Source organism: Strigops habroptila, chromosome 14 (genome assembly GCF_004027225.2).
Source record: "Strigops habroptila isolate Jane chromosome 14, bStrHab1.2.pri, whole genome shotgun sequence".
In the NCBI taxonomy this organism is placed as follows: Eukaryota; Metazoa; Chordata; class Aves; order Psittaciformes; family Psittacidae; genus Strigops; species Strigops habroptila.
In genome coordinates, this window is record NC_044290.2 from 8,679,083 (window position 1) to 8,690,184 (window position 11,102).

Genomic DNA, 11,102 nt, shown 5'->3' on the forward strand with positions numbered 1-11,102 from the left:
GAGGGCTGGAGCACCTCTGCTGTGGAGATAGGCTGAGAAGTGAAGGCTCCAGAGAGAGCTTACAGCAGCTTCCAGTGCCTAAAGGGGCTGACAACAAAGCTGGAGAGGGCCCTTTGACAGGGGCATCTGGGGACAGGACAAGGGGGAATGGCTTTAAAATGACAGAGGGGAGATTGAGATTAGACATTAGGATGAAGTTCCTGTGGTGAGGATCGCTCCCTCCCAGAGGAAGGGGCAGGGGCTGTTTCTCAGGAAGCGAGCACAAGGGCAAGAGGACTTGTGGCATGGTGGTTTTCATCTCTAGGAGCCAAAAAAGCTGTGGGTGATCTTTCCCTTTTCTGATAGTAAAATGGCTTCAAACATGCTGCTGAGGACAGAGCGAGAACCTGAGCAACTGACATCTGTTAAAAACACCCATAAGACAAAACACAAGAACAACTAAGAACAGTGGTAATTTATTTTTTCACCTGCCATGACTTAGATTCATGATGGTTCTTCTCAATATCGGGCACCAATTAAAACACAAATGAACTCTTAGTGGAAGAGGTTTAGCAGCTTTTCACTCTGACAGGAAACAGTGACACTATTTTCCAAGAAGTGATTGAACAGGAAATGGAGAGTCACCATCCAGCTACGAGACCAAGAGCTGCTGTGTTCCAGAGCGTGGTGCTGGAGCAGATCTGAACCACAGCTGCCTGGAGCAGAGGGACCCCGTACCCGCTGTACAGGAACAACAGCAGTTCCCGGTGCCGCTGTCCACACTGAAGGCTCCTGTGTCCCGTGCTGTACTGCCACAGGCCATGGGTCTGCACATCACAGTGCTAGCCAGTCGCCTTTATATACTATCCATTTACCATCACCATTATATATTTAGAATATTCACAATAGACTTGGCAAAACCCAGCAGCTGCCCCAGAGCCATCCCTGCAGCAGAAGGAGGAACTCCCCACAGCGAAGATAGCCGGAGCAGGGATCAGAACAGCCATCCCGACATGAACTAGCCCCATACATGAGCCAGAGCCTTCAACTTCTTGGGACCTAAATGTCAGTGAGCTCACCTCCCCTTAAGTTAAGTTTCCAGTAAAGCAGCACAACAGGTAATCCTTCCCAAAACAGCAGTGGGAGTGTTATTCATGATCATCAGAAACACTTCTTAATTATGTTGAGTTTCTTTTTTTGGAGATTGACCAGCTCAAACAGATTCTTGAGTAAGTCCACAGACTACTAAAATAGTACTTAAGGAGGACTACCCTGGGCCTGAAAAGCTACTGAATCACTAAGCAAGAATGTGATTGGAATTACTACACTTGATGGCTTAACTTCAGTTATGTGGGTATTTCTGCATCTGACTGCATGATTTTCTACTATAAAAGCATTCTCTATCTAGAGCTTGTCTGTCACGGTGCACTTAGATCACAAAACGTACACGAGCAGACCGCATGCAGCGTAGGAGTTCAAAGCTTAAAAGGTTGATATCAGTCATTACCTGGAAACCTCCAGGAAATTCTATTTCTCTCTTCTTGCTCTCCTCATTTTTTAAACACTGATGTCTCCTTCGGCTGAAAACCAGCAACTGCGAAAGAGAGACAGAAACATGAACAAGTCTTCTCCTGACACGTTCTGGTTGATCATTCTATCAGTCTGAACATATTGTTTTGTGATCAACTCCCAGTGAGTTGGGGACTTTGAAACTCAAAACCCACCACTAAACAAACAAGCCATGGCTGTGTTAACATAGATGATAGAGAAGTGTGTGCACCCCAAAGGGCAACGGCGACCTCCACCTTGAGTTGTGCTGCTGGGAGAATTCAGTTGTGTGCACATATCTACATATCTACCACAAACTACCCCCACACCGGTAACAATATGTGCCCAGCAATGCCTCTGAGGGCATTAAATCCCTTGTTAGCACTTGTCAAAGCACCACAATATCATCCTATAGAAGCATATAGGCACAGCACAAACCACTCTGCAGGACCCATCACTGCAGGAGTCAAAGGAAGAAAGAATGGTGTGCACCAAAACAATAGACTCCCCAAGTTTCCAGTTTAGGGGCCCAGTATTTCCCACTCAAAACCACAGGCACAGAGTGAGTAACAGTAAGATTTAAAGTACTGAACTTGCTGATGACTTCACAGGATTATTTGCAAATAAAATAGATCACAAACAGACTGAAAACATGGTGCGTTCCCCCAGAAATCCCTCCTTTCCTGTAAATGGAACAAGTACAAAAATACAAATGCCTTTCCTTTTCTTCCTCCCCAGCAAAACAATCCTTAGAACAATTAACATAACGGACTGTCAGAAGTGTTCAAACCAAAGTGACAAACGCAGTGAGTGGCAGGCAAGCCCAGCCCGACCCACCAGAACACTGCATGCAGGATTTGTCATGCAAATCAAAATGGAACCTGACATGCTCTTTGTTCATTTTCCTTTCAAAAAATCTACTTTAAATGCCTCCCATGTGCCTTGTTTTGGAAGCTGACATTCCAAATGCATCAGTGCAAATTAAGGGAGGGATCCATTACCAATAAAGACATTGAGATACAGAGAGTTTCAACAAACCTTATTGGGAAGACTGGAGGGAGAGCTGCTGCAGTCTGCACCTGTAGGGTCACTGTTTGCTGCTGCTGCTTTTATGAGGTCCCTTTAGAAAAGCTCCATCATAGATCCTTGCAGGAGAAGTTCTGGCAGGCTGTCACAGCTTAATATGTCTAGATTATAGTCTGCAAGCAATGAATATATTGTGAATTAGGGATAACAACAGTGGTTTTGCTTTAAGTCTTGACTATATTAAAATGCATGATGGCTAATGTGCATAAGGTAAATATTTAAATTATTACTTGATTTAGATGTATCTTGTTTATTTCAGCTGGTTTGCTACCTGAATGCATAAACAATTACAACTTTTTAGAAGATGCCACCAGACGTACAGTATTTCACAGTTAACTTGCACTATATGAAGATGCCTTTTAAACAAGAGTGGTGTTCTGAGCTCATGAAAATAACAGGGAAACTTCCCCTAAGCTAAGCCAGGGGTTCAGCCTTAGGGACATGCTTAACAAAGCCCTCCAAGCATTTCCTGAGCATGTGGGGCTTTGGCTTAAAAATCTACGAACACATCTGTTAATAAAGCAGCTTGGAATTTACTCTCCAGAATTGCCTAACCCTAATTTAGGTCTATATTAACTCCCCTAGTTTTGTAATTGAAACAATTTACATGATATTTGGTTTCACCTCTGCCAAACCCAGCAGTCAATCTGCATCAACAGTGGTTGCATCACTGCAGTTTCACTCTGAGCCTCCAAAAACTTTTATTTGAGACTATGCAGCTGGTCAGTGGGGCTGCTCCATACCCACATTAGCACTGGTACATGTACCCTCCTGCATCCAGGTTATTTTTATGATCCTGGTAGGCAGATGCTTGTCTTTGTCAGTGCATTGTTTTACTCTTGCAGCATTAGATCTGAATGATTCCTAGAATTTCATTCACTTCTCTCTTCCTCAACTATTATTGGTTAAAAAACCCAAACCCATTTTTATTCAATGCCTTAACTGAACTATTATCTGACGATTTACTCTCACATATAGTCTCTTAAAAAGGTAAGAACTTTACTTTCTTCTCTGCATTGGCTCTGAACTTGGAATTTTTATGAATCAGATTTTTTTCCTCCTACTCATTTTGAGGCATTCAGTTTCTTTTCAGTTGCCCCAAAATCTGAACAGGGCATTTTCAGTGAGGGGGAATTGTTTCCATGCCGATTCACATCTGGTACTCAGTACAAGATCCATCTGTTTATTCAGGGCTGCCAGGGGCTTGTACAGTAGTGGCCATAAGTATGCCTTTTAATTTGACTTTGTCATTTGGCTGGTCAGTAAGTAGTTGCCAGTTTGTCTAAATGCAGCAGGGCAGTTATAACTAGTCAGTCATCATATTCTAGTTGCTAATTCATAATCCAGTAGAATATCAGTCACATTTCAACAATTTAAAACTATATCAGTCATTTCCTACATCCTCTTAAGTTGTCAAATGTATTGCTTAAGTACCTTTAATTTAATATTATTTCTTGCATGTACATTTGTACTTAGGATCGCTGCCAAAGCTCTGAGGAGCAGAGCTGTGCTAATCTTAATTTACCTCACTAACCTGTCTGGGTTTGAAAGGCAGTGAAATTGTGGCATGGCCTTGGGTGACCTACCAATATCGTAAGTAACAAGGCAGCTAAAGATAGAACTTCCTCAGAGCAAAGCCTCATATCTTTTAAACACAGAGATGTCAGTTCCAGCATCAATTAAACTGAAAGATCTTAAAATATGCCACATACAGATTTATTTCTCTTTCCAAAAAGTGGGACTAGGGTTGGTCACAATTTACCTCCTGCTATGCTTCTTACCTCCTTCTGTGGAGATGTGTTTAGCATGATAAAAGTACAGAGTCATGGCAGCAACTAGTAAAACTACTTCTGGAGTAAGGATAATTCAGATTATCGTGTGCAGAATCATATATCCCAAGCAGCATTCCAAAACCAAGATAAACTCTTGTAAAAGCCTTCTGAAGCAACCTCTGGCATATAAACCCACAGATAACATGTTCACTTGCATATGACACTTAGATAACCTCTCCTGTGTGTGACTTTCATATACCTGACTGGAAAACACTGGGAAAACAGTCTCTGCCCTGATCTTATCGTTTGAGTAATTGCTGATGATAAAATTCAAAATCCTTATCTTGTTCATCTGTGCTTGGTTTAGCCACAAAAGAGAGAATCGGTCCCTGTCAAAACTTACCCCTTACTTAAAGCTGAAATTAATCTGCTAACTAATTAATGTGAGCTGTCGTTTTACTATCTATGGACATAGTCTTTGATCCTCCCATATTTTTCTTTTTGATTGATTGAAGCTTTTATTCTTGCACTGTCAACAGAGCCTTTGGTGAGAAACTTCTATTTACATCTGCAACTGACTTTAATTCTTGCATCTTCCCAGCAGTTTCTCTTTGACCTCTGCGTTTCTGAGTTTAATCATTGAGTTTGCATCAAAAGTGTTTCAGTTGCTGTATCTGTGGCAGTTTCCAGGACTCAGTTTAGGGAACACAATTCCTGAAGCTCACTTAGAATTATTTTTCGATAGTCTTGCAGTAGGTACCACATATGCTGGATCTCTGAAATCACAGCATGATCTAGTGTGATTCCTATGCTATTTCCATGTATTAAGCATTTAAATGTCAAGATTTGGCATTTAATCTTTTAATCAATTAAATCATTTAATCATTTAATCTTTTAATCAAATTTAATTCGGCATTTTTGTGTTGGCATTATGTTTGGAATCATACATGAAATACATTGGGGGGGTTGTGAGTTTATTATATACAGGAGGTCTACAGATTTTCTGTGAAAAAGTCAAACAACTCTGGATGAAAATATTCAAAGCTACAGTTTTCTGAAGCTCAAGTTTAAAAAGGGGGCTCATGGCAAAGATCCAGTTTCTGAGGACAAAAGGGACCAGAACTTTTCTACAGGACACCTCAAGCACCTTCATTTTTTCAAACAATTAGATATGTGACAAAGACATTCAAAATGAAGGGCACAGACCAACCATTAAGCCAGATAAGGTCTGTTCCAAGTGATGTGTGAGCTCAACTGAGCAACAACAGTCCTTCTTCTTCACAGAGACTCCACAAGTCCTTTTCCTACCTATGGAGTCTTTGGTGCTACATGGAATTTATTCAGGTTTCAACAAAGGGAAATAACACTGCCTTGCCTTCTTTCAGCAGACACTTCCTTTGATTTTGATCTAATCTTTTATGAATAAAGATCTTGTTTTAGACTTTGCCTTTAAAACTAAGTGGATGTTATCCTGAACTTACTGGTTTTACCTTACAAACCTTACTTTTAGTTCACTGTATGAGATGCATTTTTCTGTAATGAATGCTTTTACTGTTAGTACATTTCTGGGCTTACAGTTAAATCATCTTAAGAGACGTCCTACCTTTCTAGAGCAAATCAATATATTGGGCCTAGGCTTTTCATAATGCTTTTGAAACAATTCTGGTGGTTTTAGTCCACTATCGAAACACTGAAAACAAACGCTATTGTTAAAAAGCCACCAAGCAAAAATAAATCATTACTGAAAATCAGGATATAAATTTCATTGTAGAAGAGTCATTAAAAATATATTAAAACATCACTAAAAGGAGTCCAGGAAACAACTCACGAGCACACATTTCTACTAAGCAATAATGACTAATAATTATCACTTGTTGTTCACCATGTGAATGCAGAAGATAGGTGACTCTGGTGCAAAACATACTGTGCGCTCACTTTTCACTCTCTGCACTAACTCAAGACACATAAGCAACCTGCTGGCTGAAAGCTGAGCATTATGGGTGCATTAAGATTCCCTGAGGGCCAAGTTCCTTAAGTGCTGTGCTCCTGGAATACATTTGAACAGCTCTGTACAAAAGCAGTCCACAGCCAAACACAAGAATGAGAATCACAAGTGGCTGCTCTGTCAATCTTCCACACATACTGCATTCACAGCTATACATCAGAATGCTTGCATTGCTATGCAAGATCTTAGCTCTTCCCTTTGCCATGCTTCAGTACAGTTGTTCCCTTAAAGTTTATTTTCTCTTTTCTTAGTTCCTTGCTTATAAAAACAGGGCAGCACCAGACATTAACATGCAGAAAACCAAACGGAAATGGAGAGCTACCACCCCTACAGCAATATGATCCTGCCATCCTAAATATACCCAGTACTCCTCCGACCCGCTCTCGCGCCGTTACCCGGGAAGCTGCAGCTACTCCCTTTCTCCAGCTGCAACATTATGTAGCCTCTGTTTATAAGAGACTGGGAAAACACAAAGTGGGAGTTGACCTCTGCTTTCCAAGTCGGGAGGGAAAAGTAGCTTATCTAATAATTTCCATGGCGTGTTACTGCTGATCGACATCGAATCAGGCGGAAAGTAAAGAATATTAACCGAACAAAAATGAATTTATAAAATGAATTTATAACTATTGCAGATGAAATTAACTCAGCATCTAGTGAAGTTTATTTGTGTAAGTGAAGGAAATTGCATCTGCATTTGGAGTACAGCTTGTACTCAGCTGTGGGACCCATACCTTCCCATCTATGCATGAAGTCGTTTTGTTTGTCTCGGTTCCACAACATTTGTGTATTCTTACTCCTCTCGTGGAAAACCTGGGTTTGGTGGGCTGGAGAACCTGGAAGCATGAAGAAAGAAAGAAGTAAAGTTCTGATGTGACCGCAGAAGTGCAGCATATAATGTCTCTTCCATGCTAGATGCCCTTGAATCCCACTGAATGTGCTCACTAGCTCGAGGCCAAAATAAAGAACCGCAGCTACCTAGAACGCTGGCTGTGGGGTTGTTATTCTCAGCAACACCCTGAATAGCACACTTCAACTCCTTCCTAATGTGATATAATAGCACTCCCTGATAAATAGTGACACTGCCTGTCATGGTGGCCTCAATCTGGAAGCACCTTTTAAAAAAGATTGACCAGAAGTTTATATTCAGCTAGTCAGCATTACCTTTTTGTTCCAAAGTTATATTTAAGTTCTCAGAAGCTAAGCTAGATGTGTAGTAGTCTTTAGTTAGTTACTAACAATCTCTATAGACAGACCCATGTTTAAAGGTGTGAGGAACACAGTATAATACTGGCAGACCTTTCATTTAGACTGAGCTCCAAGTATACAGGTACTTATTTTCCCTTTAAAAGAAGGATTTACTTCGTAAATATTCCTGTGCTGAGATATAGTAATATGTAGGATTGGAAGCTGGAAAGTACTTGTGTACTATAGGGTACTACAGGCAACCGAGAAAAGCATGTAACTATGAAATGAAGAAAAAATTCAGAAAGTGCTATAAAATATGCATGCACTTTTCCATATATATCTGAAGAGGTAAAACTTGTTGCAGTTTAGCCTGTCAAGATGACAGGAACGCTGGGTACATACAGGCTGCAAAAATCCCTTAGGAAAAAGGGATCCAGAAGTAGCATATGCTTTCAATCTGCAGGAAGCAAATCTGATCTTTTGGATATCAAACAAAATCCCACCAACAGCACATGAAAACAAGAATGGATTGGCCATCTTGAGACATAAATCTGATGTGTCATAAAGGCACCTTTGCCAGCTACTTCTGCTTTCCCTGACAGGGGTTTGTTCCAGCAGCAGCCCTGGTTTGCAAATGATTGTTTCTTCCATTTATCATATTAAACTTGTTTTTGCATTATGTTATTTTCTGTATTTATAGCAAAAAAATAGACCACTTTCATCATCTTTTACTTTGTAAATTTTATGAGTTGATATCATTTCAGTCAGGTACACTGTATTTCACTGCTTGTCTTTTTCAGACTACCTTATTAGAAACACATTCTCACTGGCTTTGCCTATTCCCTGTCATTTGCTAACTATGGTAACTTATTACCGTTACCTGGTGTTTATATATACAAGATATTATTATTATTTTTTAATAAATGCATGTATAAAATCTATAGGGTCTATATTACCAGACAGGTCAAGGACACAAGAGTCTCATGCCTCAGCTCATTTCTTCTGAAGAAACCATAATGATTTCCATCTTTCTAAAAAGGAATATATATTTTCTCGCTTCTGTGCAAAATAAGAAGTTACTTGCTATGTTATGCCCTGTGCTTTTTCTAGCCATACACACTACGAAGCCCCAAATGTGACATTTCAGACTTGTTGAGGCTCTTTCAGTTGAACGTATCTCACCAATGTTCTGTGCTTTTTAAGTACACGTGAACAGCCCAGAGCAGCAGATCTAAACAGCTTAAAAAATGACGAGTCTCTCCACCAGCTAAGGAAAACAGGCTCAGGGTGTCAGAACTCCCCTATCTGGCAGTCAGTCCTGTGCTTCCAGCAGGCTCATATGCACACAGTGTGTGTGGGGGGGTGTTGTGCTGTCTGTCCCACTCAAGGCTACAATCTCATCCTTGGTTCCTCTGCTCACAAGCAGATCCGACTGTAACGCCAGAGATTAATTGCCTAATTATCTTTCTTACTCCTGCTTGGAAGGTTGCCCTCTGGCTCCTCCTCCTGGTTTTGAAATTTAGAAGGATGAGCCACCAGAAGCAGCAGCGGCTTGGAAACAGTAGGGAGGAAACAGTTACAGATTTTAGGCAATCACCAACTTCCAATGACAAAATTGCTGCTATAAAACTTTTAGGAGCCTTTCTCACACGTAATACAGTCTTTTTTACCTTCTGTCACTTGGCACAGGCTATCGCTGACCTCAAGATCAACTCCTCATCACCTAAAGATGCTCTTCATTTGGTGTGCTGTTGCTCTCTAGCCTGAGTTCAGAAGACTGGTCCAATGCATCCTAATGCACACCAGGAAGTCCCTGGGTATTAAAAGTGAAGAACCTACACGTAAGGTCCTCAGAACTGTACAGTGCATCAAGCACTAAAGAAATACTCAGCCACAACAGATGAGATGCTGTAGTGAAATTGAGTAGGAGATAGAAGATCAAGAAACTGGAATACTAAGCAGAGACATTATTATGATAAGCAGGATATGATAAGCAGGATTGTGATAAGCAGAATTATGATAAACAGGATAAAATGTGTAACAGGATATTTTAGAAATAACACTTTTTGTTTGGAGGGAAGAAAAAATAGAATCTAAATAAAACAGTGACAAAGATGAATTCCTAAAAATGTAAGAAAATTAAGGTTGAAACTAATTACAGAAAAGGCTGCATGTAAAACATCAGCGTCTGATAAAAATGGAAGGAAGGAAAGAAGAGTCATTCAAAGAAAAAAAACAGCATAAGGGTAAAAAAGATCTTTCCAAAACAAACATGAAAGGTAAATGGTGCAGCACTAAAAGGGAACGTAATTGAAAAATAAAATTAACATTTCCAATATTTAATAAGAATAAATATTATGGACCTGTAAAAAACAAATTGGGGGGGAATAGTAGCCAATAAAGCCTTACTTCTCCAAATGTGTGTGGGGGGTATATACATATTCTTGGAACATAAGAAGCTTTATAACAGACAGTTGCAACATCACATTAGAATTCCCCCCTGTTGATAAATGTAAGGCACATTTACAGCATGGCTGACTTTGACATATGGTTTTCCTCTTAATATTTATCATTAAGTTCATTTTTCTTAACACTAGGAATTAGAAGCTAAACCGAGATGGTACAGCGCCAGCATCGCAGTTGTATCTGGTATCAAAATTCAAGGCTGTTTCACACGCAGACTATTTTTACCTTACCTTGTACAATCACTCCTGGAGTTTAACGAAGGGAAGCAAATCAAACGGGATGGCTGTCAAAGCCTTTTATGGATCAAGCTTGTCACACCGCTGATAAGGACTTGATTAACGAAAGCCAGCGCTGAATTTCCCCATTGCACTTGGACTCTATTATGTTTTATTACACACGGGAGGTAGCCCAAGAGCACACCTTGAAGGCCTGATCCCGAGCATGTGCCCGGCCTCACCCAGGCAGCTGTCGGGACGCTGAAGGTGGCCACAGTGGCTCAACTTCTACTTCCCCGAGGGCTCCGGGGGTCCTCACTAAGCTGAGAAAGGTGGGAATAGGAGCAGACAGAAACATTTTACCTCAGACTTCAAGTCTCCCTGCACCTATGGGCGATTTCTTGTGCTATCCTGAGGAAACCTCATGCTTCATCATGGTTAAAGCTACGGGACACCCGTCGGACGCAACATAACCACTTTTTTCACCACAAAACCGACAGCGATTTGTACCCAAGCTTCTACTTCCACTATTTTGGCTCTTTCAACGATCAACCCCAGCTTCGGCGGGCAGCCCCTCAGCGGCCCCGCCGCGCGGGGGGCGGCTTCCCTCAGGCGAGAGAGAGGGGCATCAGCAACCCGTGCGGCCGCGGGACGGGGCCGGGGGCCCGGGTCAGGGCAGGCGCGGAGCCGCGGGCGGAGCAGCGGAAGGGTGCGAGGGCAGCCGGCGGCGCGGCGCGACGGTGAGGGGCGGCCCGCTCTACCCATGATGCCCCGCGCCGGAGGGCGAGCGGCCCTTTCCCGCGAATTCAGTTCAAAGGAGGGGGAGGGGAGAAGCGCCAAGCGGCG

At 41.7% G+C, this 11,102-nt stretch overlaps 1 long non-coding RNA gene across 1 annotated transcript; it reads right to left on the reverse strand.

The window, feature by feature from the left end:
• Positions 1 to 439: 439 nt before the first annotated feature.
• On the reverse strand, positions 440 to 9,383 carry LOC115616667. Its single transcript, XR_003994343.1, has 4 exons — positions 9,246 to 9,383; positions 7,122 to 7,223; positions 2,566 to 2,726; positions 440 to 1,573 (listed from the first exon to the last, which is right to left on the reverse strand). It is a non-coding gene; the product is annotated as an uncharacterized LOC115616667 (long non-coding RNA).
• Between the last annotated feature and the right edge of the window lie 1,719 nt (positions 9,384 to 11,102).